We start from the raw sequence: 25064 nt of genomic DNA on the forward strand, positions 1-25064 counted from the left end.
AAAAAAAATATCCTTTCCCTATTTTACTCATAAATTTTGAAATTTTGCATTAATTTAGTCAATGATTTTCAAAATCATATCTTTTTTTTAGTCAAGTCAAAATTCTAATTTCAAAAAATTGATCTTTTCAAATCTTTTTCAAAAATCAAATCTTTTTAATTGCTAATTTCAAAATCTTTTTAATTAATTAATTAATTTAGTTTTCAATTTGCTTTTATTTTATTTTCTTTTTGTTTTCGAAATTTTATTTTATTTTCCATTTATTTTACTTATTATTTTTGGTTACTTTTAAAAAAAAAATAATTCATATCAATTCCCTTTTCTCCATCATGGACATAAATGGAAGTGAACAGTCCAGAAGGACTCTGGGGTCATATGCTAACCCCATTACTGCAGCATATGGGAGTAGCATCTGTATACCTCCCATCAAAGCTAGCAGCTTTGAGTTAAACCCTCAACTTATTATCATGGTGTAGCAGAATTGCCAGTATTCCAGTCTTCCACAGGAAGAACCTACTGAGTTTCTGGCACAGTTCTTACAAATTGCTGACACAGTACGTGATAAAGAAGTAGATCAGGATGTCTACAGATTATTACTGTTTCCGTTTGCTGTAAAAGATCAAGCTAAGAGGTGGTTAAATAACTAACCCACAGCAAGCATAAAAACATGGAGACAGTTAACAGACAAATTCCTGAATCAATTTTACCCTCCAAAAAGGATGACACAGCTAAGGCTGGACATCCAAGGCTTTAAACAAGATGATCATGAATCCCTTTATAATGCCTGGGAGAGGTACAGAGGGATGCTAAGAAAATGTCCCTCTGAAATGTTTTCAGAGTGGGTACAGTTAAACATCTTCTACTATGGGCTTACAGAAAAAGCTCAGATGTCCCTAGACCACTCAGCTGGTGGATCTATACACATGAGAAACACAATTGAAGAGGCTCAAGAACTCATAGATACAGTTGTTAGAAATCAACATCTGTACTCAAACAGTGAGTCCTCCATAAAAGAAGAGGCTATGGCAGTAACTACTGATCCCAATCCTCAATAACAGATTGTTGAACTTAATCATCAATTACTCCTTATGACAAAACAATTAGCAGAATTCAAAGAGATGCTCCAAGACACTAAAAATGCTAACAAGAATATAGAAGCACAATTGAATCAGACAAGACAGCAGCTATCTAAACAGATAACAGAAGAATGCCAAGCTATCCAACAAAGGAGCGGGAAGACATTGAATAACTCAGCTCAAAGTAACAAAAAGTCAAGAAAGGAAAAAATGACAGAGGATGACCAAACCACTGCCCAAAATCCCTCTGAGGACATCAAGAGACCAGAGAGGAATAACTCTGGCGTTCAAACGCCAGAAAAGGGGGAAAAGTTGGCGTTAAACGCCCATTCCTTGTCTAGTTCTGGCGTTCAAACGCCAGAAAAGGGTGGGAAACTGGCGTTAAACGCCCATCCAGCACCCAATCCTGGCGTTCAAACGCCAATGAGGGATCAGACACCTACAAGTGTTGATGATAACCCCTCTAAGAAGGCTTCTCCAATCACCTCTGTAGGAAATAAAGCTGCAGCAACTAAGGTTGAAAAATATAAAGCCAAGATGCCTTATCCTCAGAAACTCTGCCAAGCGGAACAGGATAAATAATTTGCCCACTTTGCAGACTATCTCAGGACTCTTGAAATAAAGATTCCATTTGCAGAGGCACTTGAGCAAATACCCTCTTATGCTAAGTTCATGAAAGAGATCTTAAGTCATAAGAAGGATTGGAGAGAAACTAAAAAAGTGTTTCTCACTGAAGAATGCAGTGCAGTCATTCTGAAAAGCTTACCAGAGAAGCTTCAAGATCCAGGAAGCTTTATGATACCATGCACATTAGAGGGTGCCTGTACCAAGACAGCCCTATGTGACCTTGGAGCAAGTATCAATCTAATACCTGCATCCACTATCAGAAAGCTTGGGTTGACTAAAGAAGTCAAACCAACCCGGATATATCTTCAACTTGCTGATGGCTCCATTAAATATCCATCAGGCATCATTGAAGACATGATTGTCAAGGTTGGGCCATTTGCCTTTCCCACTGACTTTGTAGTGCTAGAAATGGAGGAGCACAAGAGTGCAACTCTCATTCTAGGAAGACCTTTCCTAGCAACTGGACGAACTCTTATTGATGTACAAAAAGGGGATGTGACCCTGAGAGTCAATGAGGATGAGTTCAAGTTAAATGCTGTCAAAGCTATGCAACATCCAAACACATCAAATGACTGCATGAGCACTGATATTATTGACTCTTTAGTTGAAGAGATCAATATGACTGAGAGTCTTGAATCAGAGCTAGAAGACATCTTTAAAGATGTTCAGCCTGATCTGGAGGAATCAGAGGAAATAAAAGTACCTCTGAAAATCCCTCAGGAAGAGGAGAAACTTCCTAAACCTGAGCTCAAACCACTACCACCATCCCTGAAATATGCATTTTTGGGAGAAGGTGACACTTTTCCAGTGATCATAAGCTCTGCGTTAAATCCACAGGAAGAGAAAGCACTAATTCAAGTGCTAAGGACACACAAGACAGCTCTTGGGTGGTCCATAAGTGACCTTAAGGGCATTAGCCCAACAAGATGTATTCACAAGATCCTATTAGAGGATGATGCTAAGCCAGTGGTTTAACCACAGAGGCGGCTAAGTCCAGCCATGAAGGAAGTGGTGCAGAAAGAGGTCACTAAGTTACTAGAGGCTGGGATTATTTATCCTATTTCTAATAGCCCCTGGTTGAGCCCTGTCCAAGTTGTCCCCAAGAAGGGAGGCATGACAGTGGTCCATAATGAAAAGAATGAAATGGTTCCCACAAGAACAGTCACAGGGTGGCGTATGTGTATTGATTACAGAAGGCTCAATACAGCCACCAGAGAGGATCATTTTCCTTTACCATTCATAGACCAAATGCTAGAGAGACTAGCAGGTCATGAATACTACTGCTTTCTGGATGGCTATTCAGGCTACATCCAAATTGCAGTGGATCCTCAAGACCAAGAGAAAACAGCATTCACATGTCCATCTGGAGTATTTGCTTACAGAAGAATGCCTTTTGTTCTCTGCAATGCACCTGCAACCTTTCAGAGGTGCATGCTCTCTATTTTCTCTGATATGATAGAGAAGTTCCTGGAAGTCTTCATAGATGACTTCTCAGTATTTGGAGACTCATTCAGCTCCTGTCTTGATCATCTAGCACTTGTCCTGAAAAGGTGCCAAGAAACTAACCTAGTCTTAAACTGGGAAAAATGTCACTTTATGGTGACTGAAGGAATTGTCCTTGGGCACAAAATTTCAAGCAAGGGAATAGAGGTAGATCAAGCCAAGGTAGAGGTGATTGAAAAATTACCACCACCTGCCAATGTAAAGGCAATCAGAAGCTTTCTGGGGCATGCAAGATTCTATAGGAGGTTCATAAAGGATTTTTCAAAAATTTCAAAACCTCTGAGCAACCTGCTAGCTGCTGACACGCCATTTGTATTTGACACAGAGTGCCTGCAGGCGTTTGAAACCCTGAAAGCCAAGCTGGTCACAGCACCAGTCATCTCTGCACCTGACTGGACATTACCATTCGAATTAATGTGTGATGCCAGTGACCATGCCATTGGTGCAGTGTTGGGACAAAGGCATAGCAAGCTTCTGCACATCATTTACTATGCCAGTCATGTTCTAAATGACGCACAGAAGAATTACACAACCACAGAAATAGAGCTTCTTGCAATGGTTTATGCCATTGACAAGTTTAGATCCTATTTAGTAGGATCAAAAGTGATTGTGTACACTGACCATGCTACTCTTAAATATCTACTCACAAAGCAGGATTCAAAACCCAGGCTCATAAGATGGGTTTTGCTTCTGCAAGAGTTTGATATAGAAATAAGAGACAGAAAAGGAACAGAGAACCAGGTAGCTGATCACCTGTCCCGGTTAGAACCAGTACCTAGGGCGTCCCTCCCTTCCACTGAGATCTCTGAGACCTTTTCGGATGAGCAACTCTTTGCCATTCAGGAGGCACCATAGTTTGCAGACATTGCAAATTATAAAGCTGTGGGGTTCATACCCCAGGAGTACAGCAGGATGCAAAAGAAAAAGCTAATTTCTGATGCAAAGTACTATTGTTTTTGGCATTGTTTTTAGTATATTTTAGTTAGTTTTTATTATGTTTTTATTAGTTTTTAAATAAAAATCACTTTTGTGGGCTTTACTATGAGTTTTTGTGTTTTTCTATGATTTCAGGTATTTTCTGGCTGAAATTGAGGGACCTGAGCAAAAATCTGATTCAGAGGCTGAAAAAGGACTGCAGATGCTGTTGGATTCTGACCTTTCTGCACTCAAAGTGGATTTTCTGGAGCTACAGAAGCCCAATTGGCGCGCTCTTAATTGCGTTGGAAATTAAACATCCTGGGATTTGCAGCAATATATAATAGTCCATACTTTGCCCAAGATTTAATGGCCCAAATAGGCGTTCCAAGTCAGCTCAAGAATTCTGGCGTTTAACTCCAGAACTGGCACAAAAGCTGGAGTTAAACGCCTAAACTGGCATAAAAACTGGCGTTTAACTCCAGGAAATGTCTTTACACATGAAAGCTTCAATGCTCAGCCCAAGCACACACCAAGTGGGCCCCGGAAGTGGATTTTTACAATAAACACCCTAGCTTACTTATTTTCTATAACCTTAGGTCACTAGTTTACTATAAATACTACTTTCAGTGATTCATCTTGTACCTCATGACACTTTACACGTTTCTTATTGTATTCTCTACGGCATGAGTCTCTAAACCCCATTGTTGAGGGTGAGGAGCTCTGCTGTTCTTCATGAATTAATGCAATTACTACTGTTTTCCATTCTATTACGCTTGCTTCCATTCTAAGATATTCATTTGCACTTCAACTTGATGAATGTGATGATCCATGACACTCATCATCATTCTCACCTATGAACGCGTGCCTGACAACCACCTCCGTTCTACCTTAGATTGAATGCATATCTCTTAGTCTCATGATTCAAATCAGAGTCTTCATGGTATAAGCTAGATTCATTGGCGGTCATTCCTGAGATCCGGAATGTCTAAACTTTGTATGTGGTATTCTGAGCAGGATCTGGGAAGGGATGACTGTGACGAGCTTCAAACTCACGAGTGTTGGACGTAGTGACAGACGCAAAAGGATCAATGGATCCTATTCCGACACGATCGAGAACCGACAGATGATTAGCCGTGCGGTGACAGTGCATTTGGAACATTTTCACTGAGAGGACGGGATGTAGCCATTGACAACGGTGATGCCCAACATAAAGCTTGCCATGGAAGGAGCCTTGCGTGCATGAAGAAGAAGATAGTAAGAAAGCAGAGATTCAGAAGACAAAGCATCTCCAAAGCCTCAACCTGTTCTTCATTACTGCATAACAAGTATTTATTTCATGTTCTTTTACTTTTTACAATTAAATCTGAGAATTATTAATATCTTGACTAAGAGTTACAAGGTAACCATAGCTTGCTTCAAGCCGACAATCTCCGTGGGATCGACCCTTACTCACGTAAGGTATTACTTGGACGACCCAGTGCACTTGCTAGTTAGTTGTGCGGAGTTGCAAAAGTGTGATTGTAATTTCGTGCACCAAAAAGCCAGTAGCTCTTTAAACCAAAAAGCAAGAGCAAGGATCTAAAGATCCAAAGAGTGTACTTAAGAACTCTGCGCACCTCTATCTGGGGATTCTAACAAAGCTGAATCACAATCCGAAAGGGTTCACCCAGTTAAGTGTCTGTGACATTTATGTATCCGGTAGAAATACTGGAAAACAAAGTGCTTAGGGGCATGGCCAAGACTCTAAAAGCTGTGTTCAAGAATAAAAAAAAAGTAAACTAGGGGAGTTAATAATATCATCTAGATTCTAATTTCCTAAAGAGACCAACACTTCTGAGTTTCAATAGATAGTGAGATACCAAAACTATTTAGAAGCAAAAAGCTACAAAGTCCCCCCATCTAATTGAAACTGAGCTTCATTGAAAACTCTGAGATTTATTGTATCCTACTCTTCTTTTTATCCTACTTTATTTCAAGTTGCTTGGGGACAAGCAACAATTTAAATTTGGTGTAGTGATGAGCATATATTTTATACGCTTTTTTGCTTCATTTTCATATAGTTTTAGTATGTTTTATATAAGTTTTATGTTTTCATAGGTTTTGGTGTAAAATTAACATTTTTGGATTCTACTTTGAGTTTGTGTGTTTTTATGCAATATCAGGTATTTTCTGGCTAAAATTGAGGTGCTGGAGTAAAAGTCTTATTCAAAGACAGAGAAAGTGCTATAGATGCTCTCTGGATCTGACCTTCTTGCACTCCAATGAGCTATTCTTGAGCTACAGATGTCCAAATGGAGTGTTCCTAACGTCTATGTAAAGCTAACATCCCGAGATTTCCATAAATATATAATAGTCTATACTTTTCTTCAGAATTGAAGGCCCAAAATTGGCGTTCAACACCAGCTTCCAGCCTTATTCTGGCGTCCAACACCCAAGGGAGAAGAGACCAGCATCCAATGTCCAAGAAGGACCCCCTAGCTAGCGTTCAATGCCTTAGAAGCTTCCTAGCACGTGGATCTCAATCAAGCTCAGCCTAAACACTCACCAAGTGGGCTCCAGAAGTGGATTTTAGCACTAAAAGACTGTTTTACCCTTATATAATCCTTAGTCATTAGCTTAGTATTCATTTGAGAACTTTTACAGTTTTAGAGGAGGACCTATCATATTTTGTTTATCATTGTATTTTCTATCATCATGAGTTTCTAAACCTCCTAGCTTGAGGAGAGGAGCTCTGCTGAGTTTTATGGATTAATAAAGTACTACTGTTCTATTTCAATTCGTCTTTGATTCTCTATTCTAAGATGTATCTTCGTTCTTCATCAATATGAATGCGTTGAACCGGCACAAGGTTATCTCATTCTACTTGGGTTTAGAGTGATTCTTTCATCGGACAATGATGAACCACTAGCTTGATTATACATCTCTTAAACGGCTACTCCACGACTTCGTTCGGGACTTCTCGAAACACCAGTTCAGCCGAAGTATGGGGAGATTAGAGTTTTTGTGGTAGAGGCTAGAACAAAAGGCACAGCATCCTCTGATCTGGAAGATTCAACCTTGTTTGTGGAGTTTCGAGTAGGATCACCAAGGAGAATGAACTGCAGGAGCTTCACCTTCAATCAGACTGGATCTTCACTAACCCTAAGGTTCAGATCTGGAGGAGTATTAGCAATTTCTTAAAAAAGACGTTAATCACATACAGACTGCTGATAAACTACTATTTTATGGTTTATCTTGCGCTCATTTGAGTGGTTTTTATCAAGTCCTTACCCACTTATTCATACTATTTGCATGGTTTTACATTTTCCTTCCTGATTTTGTGCTATGATTGAAAACATGCTTTCTATGGTCTTAATTTGCTAATATTAATCCTCTCTTATTACCATTAGATGCCTTGATATGTGTGTTAAGTGATTTCAGAGTTTATAGGGCACGAATGGCTTAGAGGATGGAAAGGAAGCATGCAAAAGTGGAAGGAATACTAGAAGTTGGAAAAACTGCTAAGTTGTCCAGCCTGACCTCTTCGCACTCAAACGGCTATAACTTTAGCTACAGAGGTCCAAACGATGGGGTTCTAGTTGCGTTAGAAAGCTAACGTCCAGGGCTCCAATTTGCTATATAATATGCCATAGTTTCCCTGACGCTAGGCGATGTGACTGCGTGACCCATGCGACCGCATCGCAGTGACGAAAATCAGCGTGTTTGAATTCGCAACCAGCGAATTCTGGGCTGTTTCTGACCCAGTTTGCGGCCCAGAAAACACAGATTAGAGGCTATAAAGTGGGGGAATGCATCCATTCATGATCAAGCTTTCACAATTCACAATTTTAGGAGTAGATGTAGTTTTTAGAGAGAGAGGCTCTCTCCTCTCTCTTAGGATTAGGATTTAGGACTTCTCTTAGTTTTAGGAGTGACTCTCAATCCCAGGTTCAATGTTCTTTTTATTTATTTCTCCAATTTAATTTGTATGTCAGATTTAAGTTCTTTTGTGAATGCAATTTGAGGTATTTTCAGACTTAATTTTGCTTTGCTTTATTTATATGAATGCTTTTAATTTAATTTAGATATTTTCCCTTTTGGTCTTGGTTAAGAAATCAGTAACTCAGGAGTTATCCAACTCAACAGCGTAATTGATAATTGTTATCCTTGCTAATTGAATTGATCTTCAATAATCCCAATCTTTTCTTAGGAATTAACTAGGATTCAAAGATCTAACTAATTAGTCACTTGACCTTCCCTTGTTATAGCAAAGGTTAACTAAGTGGAATTAAGATTCAGTTTTCATCATCATTGATAAGGATAACTAGACTGGACTTCCAATTTCTCATACCTTGCCAAAAGTTTATTTTACAGTTATTTTATTTGTCATTTAAATATATCTGTGCTCATTCCCAAGCTCCAAAACCCCCAATTTACAAAACTCATAACCAATAATAAGAACATACTTCCCTGCAATTCCTTGAGAAGACGACCCGAGGTTTAAATACTCGGTTATCAATTTTAAAGGGCTTTGTTACTCGTGACAACCAAAACGTTTGTATGAAAGGACTTTTGAAGGTTTAGAAACTATACTTGCAACGAGGATTTATCCGCAAATTTCTAGACCACGCAAAAGTTCTCTCATCAAAATGGCGCCGTTGCCGGGGAATTGCAAACGTGTGCCTTATTATTGGTTATTTTAAATATTTGCTTTTTGATTTTTTGATTTTGATTTTTTTATTTTTTTTGCTTTTTCATAAAATTAAGAGGTTATTGGTTTTTATCTTAAATTTTTTTATCTTATCTTATTTCAAAAAAATCAAATTTCAAAAAATTTAAAAAATTTTCAAAATTCAAATTTCAAAAATTTAAAAATTCAAAATTTAAAAATTTAATTTTCAAATTCAAAATTTAAATAACCTTTTAATTTAAATTTGTTTTTATTTTTGTTTTTAATTTTCATTTGCTACTATGAACTCTCACCCCTTTGGCTATGAGTCTGGTAACAATTATGCTGCAGGAAGAAGAAATTACAATGAGAACAGGCATCAAGGTTGGAACAATCAAAGATGGGAGGAGTCACAAGGATTTGATCAACCCTCATGGCAACAACCATCTCCAATGGACTATCAACAACCACCACCATATGCCTATAAACCCTCTCCTCAACATGACTTTGGACCACCATACTCACAAGCCCTTTTTCACCATTCACCTCCATATGACCCTAACCCGTATCCACCATACCAACCACCCTATGAACCAAATGAACCCTCCTATCCACCCCAAAACTCCATGGAGAAAGCACTTGCCGATCTAAACTCTACTAATACAAGCTTTTGCCACCCAAATCGGACCACCAAATACCTTCAACAATCAACCCTCAAGCTCTAGTGCACTTCCTTTTCAATCACAGAATGATCTCCCCATCCCACCACCACCTCAATATTTGCCATCTCCATATCCATCAATCCAAGAGCACTATGATCCTACCTATGATAGTCGAGCACAACAAGAATCAACGGATCGTCTCAATCATGCAACCCTTCATCAATTAAATCAAGCGATAAGTCAATTAGGTTCCCGACGCTCGGACACTCAAAGTGCTCTCATGGCTACATATGAAGAATCAATAAAAGAGCGTAGCATGAAGGAGATACTAGAAACTCCAGTGAACAGTACGGAGCATGACTTTGTACTGGAACAAGTAGAGGAAGCCGGAATTATTGAAGAAGAAGAAGTGGTTGAAGACTTAGGAGATGCTGAACCTTCATGGGAAAGTCCAGTCATAGAACCCCTTTCCAAGGCGTTTGAAATTGATGCTGAGGAGGGTGTACAACCTCCAAAGCATATCACAGTTAAAGACTTGAAAGAGGCTGATCAAGAGATGGAGATTCAAGAAGAAGAAGCACAACCTCCCATGCCCTTGGAAAGCAATGAAGAGGAGATTAAATTGGAAGAAAGCTACCAAGAGGAAGAGGTTGAAATTGAAGAAGCTTGCAAAGAGGTGGTAATTATCAGAGAAGAGCACAAGGGAGTGGAGCTTGCAATTTCATTGAAAATACCTCCCCCTAAGTTGCCATCATCCTTCACAACATTCAAGTGGGTAAATCTCATATCCCTTAGCTTTCTAATCCCACTTGAATATGGGCTACTGGAGACGGATGGTCAACTTAGATCTCTTTGTGGCATTAAGAGTAAAAGGAAGATGGTCAGTGGTAAGAATTGTCCTGCAAGGTTCATCATGGTTGGAAGCTTTAAGTTTAAATGCAAAGGTTGGTGTAAAGCTCAACTGAATGGGTCTAGGAAGTTGTTTGGCCGCTTACGTGAGAATTCAGACTGCTTGCCGCCCAAATGGAACAATATTGCTCAACCAAAAGACGGGTGCAAGGGCAAGGTCTGGGACCCCGGAATCCATTCTATCAATAACCACTCTTGGGGCCTGGTCACTTGCTTTAACTTACTTGAAGGCTTTCTGCGCCTAGTTTGGGACCCCGGAGGTTACTGGAGATACAAACATTGGTGGAGATTCCTGGATGAATACAAACATAAGCCACCATAACAGGAAGCTCATCAAATGTCCAACTTAAGGACTCTAACTAAAAGTGCTAGGTGGGAGACAACCCACCATGGTATGATCGTTCCTTTTTCATTTTTATTTAGTTTTATTTGTTTTCGAATTTTATTTTATTTTATTATATTGAACCTGGAGCTTTGCATCACATTCATATTAACACTGCATTCTGCATTTTTTCAGATTATGAAAAAAAAAAAAGCACGCACGTGACGCGGCAGCGTCGCTGACCCGTCCGCGTCACCAGTGCATTAGGAGGAAAAGAAATTGAACAGAGAGTTATGCAGGAGCAGGGCTGGAGGCGTGCAAAGGGCACAAATCGTCCCACGCGACCGCGTCGCTGATGCGGTCGCGTCATTTGCAAAATGGCTTTCCCACGCGTCCGCGTCACTCACGCGACCGCGTGGCCTTGGATTTCGACGTAACAAGCTGTATGGCCAAAAGTTGAGCTGGAATTGGGCTGGACTCGTGCTGGAAGCCCAAGCCCTACCACGCGACCGCGTGCCCTACGCGGCCGCGTCATTTTAAGAAAAAGGCCACCCGTGCGATTGCGTCGACCACGCGACCGCGTCACCCTGGATTTTGGCAATACTAAGTTTTAAACAGAGAGTTGTGCGACCGCGAGGCTGCACTCGCGCCACTAGCACAAATCAAGTCACGCGATCGCGTGCCCAACGCATCCGCGTCACCCAACCTTATCGCGCACCACGCGACCGCGTCACCCACGCGACTGCGTCGCCAGCGTCGCACAACCTACCCAGATTAGAAACTATACTTGCAACGAGGATTTATCCGCAAATTTCTAGACCACGCAAAAGTTTCTCTCGTCACTATTTCAACCCTAATTCAAGTGGAAACAAGGGAGAAAATTAGTGTTAGCTTTTATGATGTTTTCTCTTAGTTTCTAGAGAGAGAAGCTCCCTCCTCTCTCTAGAATTAGGTTAGGTTTAGTTGATTTCTCCTTAATTTCTATCTTTAATTATTGTTTTTATGTAGTCTCATTTATGTTTCTATCCTTTCTTGTCTTTATCTCCTTCATCTCTTTTGTTATTTTCTCTTTTATGGCATTTTTCATGTTATGAACACTTTTGTTATTTTAATTCTAATTAATGCAAATTTATGTTTACATGTCATTTATTGCTTTCTTTAGTTGTTATTGTCATTTTCTTGCTTTTGGTATTTTGGATTTATTTTATTACAATTTAATATTATTTTATTTTCATGCACACCAAGTTTTTGATAAAATACTTCGCTTAGTTTCTACTTAGTTTTGTACACTCTTGGCTTGAAATTGTTGACTTTGGTGATCGTTGAGTCATTGATGTCCATTCTTGTTTGATATATTAGAGTAGTTAGTTGATTTGGTTTCCCTTGACTCTATGTGACCCCTTAGTGTTGACATAAGACTTAGGGATATGAATTAACTATGCCTATTTGACTTATCTTCGATGTAAGGTTGACTAAGTAGGATTAACTCTTCATAATCATCATATGTTTGTGGTCAATGGCTAGGATAGGTAACCTTAGCCCTCAATTACTTGCCAAGATGTTTTCTTGCATTTGAAGTTTCCTTTCCATGCATTTAATTGCTTTGACTTTTATTACTTTGATGTCTAATTCTTTGCATGATTAGTTTTCACACTCTTGGTTGAGAAATTGGATGTTTGGGAGGAATTGAGTTGTGGATGTCCATTCTGCATTGTGTGAGAATAGTTAATTGGTTTGGTTTTTATTGACGCTAGTCTTTCACTAAGTAATTAGTGAGTTGACTAGGACTTATGGATTAGGATCAATTAAACTCTTTTGACTAATACTCAAGGAGGATTGACTAATTTGGATTGATTTGACATAATTGTCATGTTTGTGGTTGACGAACGGATTTTTTTCTTAGTAAAGAATTTCAAAAATGAAACCTCGTTGCAAGTATAGTTTCTAAACCAACAAAGAATCATTTTGTACAAAAATTTGGTTGTCACTTCAGCAAACCCAATAAAAATAAACTGAAGTATTTAAACCTCGGGTCGTCTCTTAAGAAATTACAGGGAGGTGTATTTATTATCGGTTATGGAAGATTATCTTTTTGCAGTTTTTGAATAATGAACAGGAAAAGTAAATTGCAAGAATTAAACTAATAACTAATAAAGCTCTTAGGAAGGTATGAGAACTGGAAATCCTATCCTAGTTATCTTTATCAATTGTGATGAGAATTGTTCATTACTCCCACTTAGTTAACCCTTACTAAATAAAGGAAAGTCAAGTGGACTAATTAATTTGATTCCTCAAGTCCTAGTCAACTCCTAAGGAAAGACTAGCTTTAGAGGGATCTAAATCAACCAGCAAATTCCAATTACCAATCAACAAGGGAGTTTGATAACTCAAGTGTCACCAATTACTCAACCAAATCCAAAAGGAGAGAAATATAAATATTGAAAGCATTAATCACATAAATTGAAGAAGGCAACCATAAATCTGAAATACCTCAAACTGTATTAAATAAAGAAATCAAATCTAACATGGAGTTCATAAACCAAATTGGGAAAATAAACAAACAAAAGTAATAGAATAAATAAAAGTAGAAGAGAAACTAAATTAAAAGAACATTGAACCTGGAATAGAGAAGAAGTAAACCTAACCTAAGAGAAATCCTAAAACCTAGAGAGAGGAGAGAGCCTCTCTCTCTAGAAACTACATCTAAAACCTAAATTGTGAATAATGAGAAGTTGTGTGAATGTCTCCTTGATTCCCCCACTTTGTAGCCTCTAATCTGTGTTTTCTGGGCCGAGAACTACGTCAAAAGCAGCCCAGAAATCGCTGGGGGTGAATTCTGCTACGCTGCATTTTCTGTAGAATAACGCGTGCCCGTCATTTAGCTGTACGGCTACTATGGCGAATTATATATCATTTCAAATTCCCGGATGTTAGCTTTCTAACTCAACTGGAACCACCTCATTTAGACTTCTATAGCTCAAGTTATGGTTAGTTAAGTACGAAGAGGTCAGGCTGGATAGCTTAGCAATTCCTTCAATTTCTTGTGTTCCTTCCACTTTTGCATGCTTCCTTTCCATCCTCTAAGCCATTCCTGCCCTGTAATCTCTGAAAACACTTAACACACATATCATGGCATCGAATGGTAATAAGAGAGGATTAAAATTAGCTAAATTAAGACCAAAGAAACATGTTTTTAATCATAGCACAAAATCAGGAAGGAAAATGTAAAACATGCAATTTATATGAACAAGTGTGAGAATAGTGGATAAAATCCACTCAATTAAGCACAAGATGTACCATGAAATAGTGGTGCATCTAATCTCTCCACACTTAAACATTAGCATGTCCTCATGCTAAGCTCAAGAGAAGCTATATGAGTGAAGAGGAATGGTAGAAAGTATGAGATGCAACCTATAAATGCAACTATATGCTAAGATGTTTCTATCTACTTGGTTAAAAGTAAATAAGATCTTCAAGAAAAACATAAATCAGATTTCACTAATTCAAATTATACAATAAAAGACAAGTAAACTTGTAAGAAGATAGCTCATGAAAGCAGGGAACATAGAATCAAGCATTGAACCCTCACTGGTAGTGTATGTGCACTCTAATCACATAAGTGTATGGGGTAATTCACTCTAGTCTCCTCTAGTCATGCTTTCTAAACTTTGTTCTTCACCTAACCAATGAACAAATATAATGTACCAATGCAAATATCATGAGGTCTTTTCAAGGTTGTAATGGGGCTAAGGTAAGGGTGAGGATATATGTATGGCCAAGTGAGCTATAAATTGAATCTTTGACTAACCTGGGTTTTCACCTAATACACACACACGCTCTATGTAATTCTAATTCATGCCTAGCTACCAATAATTCCCACTTTTGCATCACATACTCATGTACCAAATTTTTTCTTTAATTTTATCACATATGCAATGATCTTTTATTAAACTTAGCATTGGGGGTAATTTTATCCCCTGTTTATATATATATATATATATATATATATATATATATTCTTTTTCTTCTCTTTTTTTTTTATTAAAAATATAAAAGTAAACATAACATATCAATGCACATGGATTTTTAATTTTTCTAGTCTCACATGAGTAGGTACCCAAATTCCCAATATTTTGTCAATAAACTCAACACTTTCATCAACCCAAGTTCCCACAGTTCCCCACAATTGATACACAATCTCTAAGCTAAGCTAACCAAAGATTCACTTGGGGTAATTAATTGTTTTTCCACCTAAGGCTAGTGATGTGTTAAAATATAGAACAAGGGGATTAAAAGGCTTAAAGTGGCAAACAAGGTTGATTGAGAGGGTAGGCTATTTGGGATAAGTGAGTTAATGACAAATAATGGCCTCAATCATATGCAAGCATGTAAATACACTAAACAGTTGACATATAGAATGGAACAAAGTAAAGTCTGCAATCATAGTGAAGAAACACACAAGAATAAAATATTATGGTTAAATAATATAACCATGTAATTAAGCTCAAATCTCACAGGTTGTGTGTTCTTAGCTATAATTCATGATCCAATTTACAATCTTCAAACCAGTTTAACACAAATTTTTCAATTTAAATTAGTGAAATGCTATGAAAAGGGTCTTGAAAAGAAAATATTACTTCAACCAAGTAGTAGCTAAATGCATAAAATCAAACAAACATGCAATCAAATATGCAATTGCAACAATGTACTAACAAATAAAATAAAACATTGGTGTTGAGAAGGAAGTAACTAACACACGAAAGTCGGTATCGACCTCCCCACACTTAAAGATTACACCGTCCTCGGTGCATGCTAAGACGTGCAAGTGGACGGGTGGTTCCAACTGGCACTTTTCTCCAAAGATTGTGCAGATGGACTTGTCTGTCTCCCCATGTAAACGTCTTCTGGTTCCCTTCCTGGTGGCCATCCTGAAAGAAAAAGGGAAGAAAAGTAACCCAGAAATAAAGATAAGAAAATAAATAAAGTATGGGTGGGTTAATGCCACATAACGACGGTCTCAATTACATGGTAGCTACAACATGCAAGTGAGAAAACAGTAGAAGCAAATGGCATATCAATAGTGCAAAAATTGCAACAATGGGGGAGAAGATAGTAGGTAATGAGGGACAATATAAATTCATGTCAATGCAAAAAGAGCACAGGTATCATAAAAGACTGGCATTGACAGATAAATAATAACACCCGACAGTGTAAACAAGTCACTAAGCACCAAAATAATACCAGAGAAGAGGCAACAGTTGAATAAGAACATGTAACACCAATGGAAAAGTAATAGACTAAGAAAAAGAAAATAAAATCATGAACAAAGTTAAAATGTAATGAATGAAATTGTGAATGAAGTAAAAGAGAATGAAAGAAAATAAGGATGAGAAGTTAAAGAAAGGAAGAAGAAGAAAGTAAGAAAGGAGGAAGAAAGAAAGAGAAAAGAGAGAAGAAAGGAGAAGGAAATTAAAAACGGGACGCGACGCGCGCGCAGGGCACGCGTGCGCGTGAAAACTGCATTAACCATGTGACGCGTACGCGGACACGTGGGTGGTCTAAAAGCGAAAGGACGCGCACGCGTCAGGGACGCGCACGCGTGGGAGATGTTGTGTCTCTAGCACAGTGCCAGCCCCAGACCATCACAACTCTCTGTTCAGCACGCTTTTATACTGATTTTTATGCCCACGCGTATGCGTCACTGACGCTTACGCGTGGGTTGAATTTTCTGCAGGGGACGCGTACGCGTGACGTACGCGTGAGGTACGCGTACACGTGGGGTGGCTTGTGCTTCACGCACCCCTCCCACGCGTCTCTCGCGCAACTCTCTATCCAGGTGCGCATACACGAACGACACGTGCTCATCATAGACGCTTGCGCGTCGATCCCCCTGTTTTTTTATGCAAAATGCAGGTGACTATGCAGAAATTATGAATGAACACGAATAAAAATAAAATAAAATAAAATAAAACTAAGAACAAAAATGAAAGACTATACCATGGTGGGTTATCTCCCACCTAGCACTTTTAGTTAAAGTCCTTAAGTTGGACATTTGGTGAGCTCCTTGTCATGGAGGCTTGTGCTTGAACTCATCCTGAAACTTCCACCAATGCTTGGATTTCCAATAGGCTCTATAAATACCAGGTAAAATTCTCAAGCTTTGATGGAGTTCTTCACAAGCTTTGAGCTCCCTAAATTGATCCTCATATATTCCTGGATCCTAAATCTTGATTCTACAACCGTCTTCAAGTTGATCATTATGATTCCATCCGGGTGGTAAGCAATCTGAATTCTCACTAAGGTATTGATGCATAGAAAACTTGTCTCGTAACAAATTTCCTTCGGCAAGTGTACCGAATTTGTCGTCAAGTAAAAACTCACAATAGAGTGAGGTCGAATCCCACAGGGATTGATTGATCAAGCAACTTTAATTAGAGGAATGTTCTAGTTGAGCTAATCCATAATTTGAGTTGAGAATTGCAGAAAATAAAATGGCGGGAAGGTAAATGACAGAAAAAGTAAAATGCTAGAATTAAAGAACTGAAAATAAATGACTGAAAGTAAATTGCTGAATTGTAAATGGGAATGGGGTAATTGCTCATAAAAGTAAATGACAGATATTAAAAAGAATGGGTAAGATCAGAAATGGGGGGTTCATTGGGCTCAGGAGATGTTGCATTCTCCGGATCAATTTCATTTTCATCTCTTCCTCAATCAATGCACTCATTGATCTCCTTCGCAATCTTAAGTGATTGAATTATAATTTCTTGTAATTCAATCTCTCAAATCTTGATCAATAGCCAATCCCTTGGTCAATTGCTCATGAGAAGAGATGAAGTATGGTCACTGATTATACCACATGCATTTCCCAAATCAAGTGTTGAAAGGATTATAGTCACATATCCATCCAAACCCAATTTGGTCCAGCATGAGAAAGCATTTCTAGCATGATCTCTTCATTCCTCTTTCAAGGTTTAGAAGAGATCCAAGTATGAATAGCTTCTTTTCCAAGATAACTATCCAATTGGATGAAGATCAAAAGCTTTCAAGTAAAATCAAGAGAAAAGATAGAAGAAGAATAATGAAAACTAGTAATGATCCATCAAATTACAACAGAGCTCCCTAACCCAATGAAAGGGGTTTAGTTGTTCATAGCTCTGGAAAATGAAAACAAAGATGGAGAATACATGATGAAACTAGAAGTGCAGAGAAAGTAAATACAGAGAGTAATTCTATGCCTAGAGGCTCCCTATAATTTCCAACTCCTTTTTAATTCAAAACTACTCCTATATATACTACTCTTCTGTTCTTCTAGTTGGCTATTCAAGTCTTGGGTATGAGCCTTTGGATCTTGAGTTTGAAGCAGTTCTCTTCTTCACTGGGCTTGGCTTTACTTGCAGAGAGAAAGTGTGAAGTGGGCAGAGACTTTAGCTCAGGGCGTTAGTGGTGTTAACGTTCAATGAAAATATGGGTTCGAGAACATTAGTGACAATCACCTTTTCCACTAACGTTCCTCACCCAAGTAAGAGCCACGTTAACTTCAACGTTAGTGGCACAAACGTTGCCACTAACATTGCCTCTCGCACACGTTACTGGGACTTACCTTTTCCAGTAACGTTGAGAAGTCTCCCCCCTTCCCTACGTTAGAGTCCACGTTAACTTAGTTAACGTGGCTCTTTTAACGTAGGCTTGCCAATCTTCGAGAACGTTAGTGACACTTACCATTGTCACTAACGTTCTAATGTGCCCCTATATCTCACGTTAGAGTCCACGTTAACTAGGTTAACGTGGCTTCTAACGTGGCCATGCTAGCCATCTCCAACGTTAGTGACAAAGTTGAGTGTCACTAACGTTGGCTCAACATTCCCTTATCCACGTTAACTAAGTTAACGTGGGAGTTAACGTGGCTCATGGTGGCATGTGTGGGCTCCTTCCAACGTTAGTGACAATGTTGGGTGTCACTAACGTTGGCGTCACCTCCCTTCTTCACGTTAACTTCCACGTTAGCTAAGTTAACGTGGGAGTTAACGTGGCTTATTGGGGCTTGTGTGGGTTCCTTCCAATGTTAGTGACAATGTTTGGTGTCACTAACGTTGTCGAACACTTTGTCTTCTCATGTTAGCTTCCACGTTAACTAGGTTAACGTGGGAGTTAACGTGGCTTAATGTGACTTGGCCAACGTTAGTGATAATGTTGAATGTCACTAACGTTGGCTTCCCCCCTTTCTTCTTAACGTTAGAGGCCACGTTAACTAAGTTAACGTGGTGACTAACGTGGCCACTTATGAGCTTGGTCCAACGTTAGTGATAATGTTAAGTGTCACTAACGTTGGCTCCATTTCCTTTCTTCCACGTTAGAGTTCACGTTAACTTAGTTAATGTGACTCTTAACGTGGGCAATGATGGCTTCGAGAGCGTTATTGGCAATTACTTTTCTCATTAACTTTGCAAGTTACTCTCATTCCACGTTAGTGTTAACGTTAGTGTAACTAACGTAGCCACTAATGTGGTTCTTCTTTGCTTCCTTTGTCCTGAAATGAAGCAATAAAGTGCATCAAAGTTCTAGTCCATGTCATGGGAAATGCAACATCCAATTTGTCCTTAAATTCATGCAAAAATCCTCATGAAATTATGTAAAGTGCACAATGTATGCTTGAATCAAGATGTAAGTGAATATCTACCCAAAGCTAGCTTATTTCCTAAGGAAATGCATGAAACTACCCTAAAAACAGTAAAGAAAAGGTCAGTGAAACTGGCCAAAATGCCCTGGCATCAGGTATCCAAACAGCTTCCTAGACCCATTCATTCGAGCTCTACACCAACCCTTGCATTTAGATTTTGGGCTCCCAACCACAATAAGCCTAGGATTGTGTTGCCAACCACTAACCATTTCCCTCTTACTCTTAAATCCACAAAGAGCTCTAAGTTGACCATCTGTCTCAAGTAACCCATATTCAAGCGGGAAGGTAAAGGTTAAGGATAAGTATTTTACCCACTTGAATGTTGTATTGGATGGTAATGGCTTTGGGGGAGAGATCTCCAACATCTTTGGCAAGGTGATTTTAAGCTCCATTCCCTTGTGCTCTTCCTTGATAACTTCCACCTCTTTGCAAGTTTCTTCAATTTCAACCTTTTCCTCTTGGTGGCTTTCTTCCAATTCAATCTCTTCTTCATTGCTTACCAAGGGCATGGAAGGTTGTCCTTCTTCTTCTTTAATCTCCATCTCTTGATCAACCTCTGCAAAGTCTTCAATCATGATATGCCTTAGAGGTTGTACACCCTCCTCAACATCAATATCAAACACCTTGGAAGAAGGCTCTATGACTGGACTTTCCCATGGAGGTTCCGCATCTCCCAAGTCTTCAACCACTTCCTTTTCTTCTATAATTTCGGTTTTCTCCACTTGCTCTAGTACAAAATCAGACTCCTCTTTGATGTCTTCTCCTTCATGACAACGTTTCTCAAGGGTCTCTACTACCTTCACCTTTAGGGCCTCCTCTAGCTTCTTGTGAAGTATGAGATCCATTTCGTCCCTAAGACGATCCCTTCTCCCTAGTTCTGGGTCAGTAGCATCATTGGGATCATGTTGCTCTTGGATTGATGGATGTGAGTGCTCTTCCATAGAGGGTGGTAATGGGATGGAGAGATCATTATGGGGTTGAAAAGGGGGTGCACTAGAGCTAGAAGGTTGATTGTTGGAGGTATTTGCTGATCCAATCTGGGAGACGAGGGCTTGTATAGCGGAGGTCAGATCGGTAAGTGTGCTTTCCATGGTCTTTTGTCCTTGTGCAAAAGATTGAAGCATCTCATCATAGGAAGATGAAGGGGGCAATTATTTTGGAATTAGGGTGGTTCTATGTATGGTTCATATGGTGGTTGGTATGGGGGATAAGGATTAAGATCATATGGAGGTGTTTGGTGGTAAGGGGCTTGTGAGTATGGTGGTTCAAAATTATGTTGAGGAGGTGGTTCATAAGCATATGGTGGGGCTTGTTGGTAACTACAAGGGGGTCCACCATATTCATCATCTTGGTACGCACCCTGGAATGGCTCTTGACCATAGTAATTTGGTGGAGGTTGGTTGTCACGAAGAGGTCCACCATAACTATTGTCTTGGTATGCATCATAGAATGGTTGTTGGTTATGGCGCAGTAGAAGGGGTTGTTGCCAGGATGGTTGATCAAATCCTAGTGGCTCCTCCCATCCTTGATTGTTCCAACCTTGATGCATATTCTCATTACAGCGTCCATTCCCTGCAACATAATTTGAACTAAACTCATAGCCAAAGGGGTGAGAATTCATAGTAGCAAGTAAAAATAAAAACTAATAAAAATTAAAGAAAATAAACTCCTAAACTAGAAACACTAACAAAGAAACGAAAAAGCAAATATTTACAATAACCAATAATAAGGCACACGTTTGCAATTCTCTGGCAACAGCGCCATTTTGACGACAGATTTTTTGCTAGTAAAGAATTTTTCACAAATGAAACCTCGTTGCAAGTATAGTTTCTAAACCAACAAAGAATCCTTTCGTACAAAAATTTGTTTGTCACTTAAGCAAACCCAATAAAAATAAACCGAAGTATTTAAACCTCGGGTCGTCTCTCAAGGAATTGCAGGGAGGTGTATTTATTATTGGTTATGGAAGATTATCTTTTCGGGATTTTTGAATAATGAACAGGAAAAGTAAATTGCAAGAATTAAAGTAATAGCTAATAAAGCTCTTAGCAAGGTATGAGAACTGGAAATCCTATCCTAGTTATCCTTATCAATTGTGATGAGAATTGTTCATTACTCCCACTTAGTTAACCCTTACTAAATAAAGGAAAGTCAAGTGGACTAATCAATTTGATTCCTGAAGTCCTAGTCAACTCCTAAGGAAAGACTAGCTTTAGAGGGATTGAAATCAACCAGCAAATTCCAATTATCAACCAACAAGGGAGTTTGATAACTCAAGTGTAACCAATTACCCAACCAAAGCCAAAAAGAGAGAAATCAAAATATTGAAAGCATTAATCACATAAATTGAAGAAGGCAACCATAAATCTGAAATACCTCAAATTGCATTAAATAAAGAAATCAAATCTAACATGGAGTTCATGAACCAAATTGGGAAAATAAACAAACTAAAGTAAGATAATAAATAAAAGTAGAAGAGAAACTAAATTAAAGGAACATTGAACCTGGAATGCAGAAGAGGTAAACCTAACCTAAGAGAAATCCTAAAACCTAGAGAGAGGAGAGAGCCTCTCTCTCTAGAAACTACATCTAAAACCTAAATTGTGAATAATGAGAATTTTTGTGAATGTCTCCTTGATTTCTCCACTTTGTAGCCTCTAATCTGTGTTTTCTGGGCCGAGAACTGGGTCAAAAATAGCCCAAAAATCGTTGGGGGCGAATTCTGCTACGCTGGATTTTCTGTAGAACGACGCATGCGCGTCATTTAGCTGTATGGCCACTATGGCGAATTACATATCATTTTGAAGCTCCGGATGTTAGCTTTCCAACGCAAGTAGAACCGCCTCATTTGGACCTCTGTAGCTCAAGCTATGGTCAGTTAAGTACGAAGAGGTCAGGCTGGATAGCTTAGCAATTCCTTCAATTTCTTGTGTTCCTTCCACTTTTGCATGCTTCCTTTCCATCCTCTAAGCCATACCTGCCCTGTAATCTCTGAAAACACTTAACACACATGTCATGGCATTGAATGGTAATAAGAGAGGATTAAAATTAGCTAAATTAAGACCAAAGAAACATGTTTTCAATCATAGAACAAAATCAGGAAGGAAAATGTAAAACATGCAATTTATATGAACAAGTGTGAGAATAGTGGATAAAATCCACTCAATTAAGCACAAGATGTACCACGAAATAGTGGTGCATCAGTGGTCCATAACTAGGATAGGAATCCTAAATTCTCCAATTCTCACTAAGAGCCCTCTTTAGTATTTAATTGTCATTTCCATTGCTTTAATTGCTTTTCTTTCAATTCCTTGCATGCTTGTTTCAATTCCGTGCTATTTACATTACTTGCTCTCTTGCTTTCATTCCCAATTCCCCAAGCTCTCTCTCTCATAGCCAATAATTGTACACTTAATTGCAACTTCTAGGGAAGACGACCTGGGAGCTAAATACTCTCGGTTTATATTTTGTATTGGATTTAATATTTAATAGTGAGAATTCATTGTTGGTTTGGACTATGCTACCAACGAGTTGATTCTAGTTTTGATTGATTCCAAACCATACAAAAATTCTCTTATCAAATTTGGCGCCGTTGCCGGGGAGTTGCAATGGTGTATGTTATTGACTATTGTGCATATGTAAATAGTGTGAATAGCTTATTTTTGGTTGATTGTACATATGTTACTTGCTTGTTTTTGGCTTTTATAAATATGCTAGTATGTGAATATCTTGCTTCTTATTTGTTATTGTAAATATGCCTCTCTTGTTTGCTTTTTTTTGTTTTTCTTGTTGGGAGCTAATAGCTTGTTGGACACTCCATCCAAGCTTGGTGCAATCAATTGAGAATTGTGGAGATTCTAGCATTGTTGGGAGCTCTATGATGAATACAAGCACAAGAATAAAGCTCTTCATAAGTCTAACTTAAAGACATTAAATAAAAGTATTTGGTAACACCTTTCTAACCCTCTCTTTGTACATAGTTTCAATTTATTGCATGTTGTCTCTTGTAGATAGTTTAGGTTAGTTTAATTTCAAGCTTAATTTGAGTAGATTTTAGTTTAGATTATGTGTTTTTGATGAATAATATGTTTTGTGGTTGAAAATCTATTTTGGATTTCAAGTTTGGTGCCTTAGAGCACTAAATTTTTTTTTTTTGAGAAAAACAGAGCATGTGCGTGCGCACACACCTGTGGGTACACACACAACCCCGAATTTTCGCGTTCTGTGCGCTCGCACCCCACTGTGCGCGTGCATACCAGCTTATGCACCTTCTGTTGGGAGCATTAGCACACCTTGTGCGTCCGCACCCTCCTCATTTTGCCTCTATGCATCCGCACGGACCTGTGTGCGTACGCACAGAAGGCGTGAAAGTTGGCCATTTTGACGTTTCATTTTTTTAAAAAAAAACCCTACCTGTGCGTGCGCATAGCTTTGTGCACACGCACAACCTTTGGAACCCTCTCTGCCCGCAGCACACGCATCGCTTGTGCGTGGGGACACCCACTCTTTTTCCTTCTGTACGTCCGCACATGCCTTTGTGCGTGCGCACAGACCCTTATGCCCCTTCTGTTCGCAGCGCCAGCACGTCGGTATGCGCACACAACTGAATTTTCCACCTAGTGTGCGTACGCACACATATTTGTGCGTACGCACGCCCCTATTTTCTCACCTCTACACTTTTTTTTCCTCTCTTCTCTCTACTTCTTCTCTTCTTTTCTCTTCTCCTCTCTTCTTTCCCTTCTTCTACCATCATTCACCACCCACCATGCTCACCTTGGGTTAGTTAGTTAGTTTGTTAGTTAGTTAGTTATTTGCTTAGTTAGTTAGTTTAATTCTCAGTTTTTGATGCTAAGTGTTGGATGATTGAGTTGATTTATTGATTGTGTTGAGATATTGCTGCTGAATCATTGATATCGTTATTGCTATCACTGTTGGATATCTTTGTTGAGGTTATAAATTATTGCTTGGTATTGAGTTCTTCATGTTTAATTTTATGCATACCAAGCACTCAAAATATTGCCCTTGGGAACGCTTGTTAGATTTCTAAATTGCATGTTTGATCACCATGTAATTTGATTTCATTATCTAAGTTAGGCAATTTGTTCTTTCTTGATGCATTTTTTGTTAGGTGATGATTGCTATGATTGATTTTTCTTTAAGTCACCTTGTTCATGCATTGGAATTAAGCAAGGGCGAAATTAGATCATAAGCTTGCCTAATGACACTTTTTGAGCTTTTTAAGCTTTATGGACTATGCTTGTCATGTTTTCCACTTCATGTCAATTAGGTGTGCTTCATTATCCATTTCGCAATTCCTTAATTCTTGCTTGAATACTTTCATGCCTCTTTATTGCTTGTTTGTTTATCTTGGCATACAAGTTCCTTTAAAGTATTTCAAGCACACTAGGATGAGTGAAGTGCATCTTATTTTATACTTGTGACCTAGTTATCCATGCTAGTGTGTGTGTGTGTGTTCTAAATCGTGCACAACTTAGAATTCACACACTTGTTTCTTCATGTCACAAACTTATTCACTCACCTCATTCTAGTGAATATCACCTCATTCCAACATTCCATGCTTCCTTGCTTTTCCATTCACTCGTCTTACGGTGTTATTTCTTATTTTTCATGTATGATGTACCGTAAGCAAAAAGAAAAGCGGGAGGAAAAGAGCATGCAGCAGCCGATTGATCCACCAGCTGAAGGTGGCAATCCGTAG

At 38.8% G+C, this 25064-nt stretch overlaps 1 pseudogene; it reads left to right on the plus strand.

The window, feature by feature from the left end:
* The first annotated feature begins 329 nt into the window (after positions 1–329).
* LOC148545134 (uncharacterized) lies at positions 330–25064 on the plus strand (annotated as a pseudogene).

This window comes from Arachis ipaensis, chromosome B9 (genome assembly GCF_059453495.1).
Source record: "Arachis ipaensis isolate K30076 ecotype BB chromosome B9, ASM5945349v1, whole genome shotgun sequence".
Classification (NCBI taxonomy): Eukaryota; Viridiplantae; Streptophyta; class Magnoliopsida; order Fabales; family Fabaceae; genus Arachis; species Arachis ipaensis.